Source organism: Notothenia coriiceps, unplaced genomic scaffold (genome assembly GCF_000735185.1).
Source record: "Notothenia coriiceps isolate Sejong01 unplaced genomic scaffold, NC01 NC01_scaffold00011613, whole genome shotgun sequence".
Lineage (NCBI taxonomy): Eukaryota > Metazoa > Chordata > Actinopteri > Perciformes > Nototheniidae > Notothenia > Notothenia coriiceps.
Genome location: NW_011344314.1, coordinates 80,443 through 81,236, shown reverse-complemented (window position 1 = coordinate 81,236; position 794 = coordinate 80,443). Strand labels below are relative to the sequence as shown.

At 45.0% G+C, this 794-nt stretch overlaps 1 protein-coding gene across 2 annotated transcripts in view; it reads left to right on the top strand.

The window, feature by feature from the left end:
- ppp2r2ba (protein phosphatase 2, regulatory subunit B, beta a) overlaps positions 1-794 on the top strand; it is a 19,124-nt gene that overhangs the window by 12,655 nt on the left and 5,675 nt on the right. The window lies entirely within an intron of this gene.

Sequence of the window (794 nt, the reverse complement as noted above, 5' to 3'; positions counted from 1 at the left end):
GGGGGGGGGGGGGAGGGGGGGGGGGGAGGGAAGAAGTGGGGGAAATGATGAATTTCCAAAAATCATTCTGAAATGTAGCCTTCATTCTGAAGATAAATGCTCTTTATTGTATCATGCAAAGTCTATGATTCGGTATTCGTAAAACACATTTTAACTGCTTTAAACCAGGAAACTGACTAAAAATGATGTTGTAAATACACTTCTAAGAGTATTTGTGCCTTTTTAAAGCAGAATTCTCTTATTTTTAAATCTTCTTTTTTATATACTATAAGGAAGAGAATGTATTTGGTCATTATGAAGGTGCGAGAGCAAGCTGAAGCGTGTAACTGTCAGTGTTGGGGGTTATGGGTTAATACAGTCTGTGTCTCTCTGGACGGCCGGTGAAAGACATGGAAATGAAGTGACACCCATGGAGATACAGCGGCCTGCTGGGCTGCCATGTCTCTCTGTCAGTGCCAGAAACAGACGGGAGGAAAAGGGAAGAAGCAGTCGATTTGTTCTCCTCTCTTGCTCCCCTCCCTACTCTCTTTGTCTGGGTTTTATCTGGCCAACGGGGGGCTGCATGCAGACTGGTGCTGGCTGTCTTTGAAGACCGAGCAGCACTGCGTATGTGTGAAAGTGTGTGTGTGAGATCTCGTCTTAATTCTGCAGAGTTCAGTTATCATTCCTCAGCAGGGTCTAGCGATGCCCTCGGGCCATCTCTCTTTTTACCTCTTTCCCTCTTTTTTCGCTTTTCCTCGCACACAAACAAGAAAACAGAAGTGACTTCTTCAGCACTAACATGAGAGAGGAGA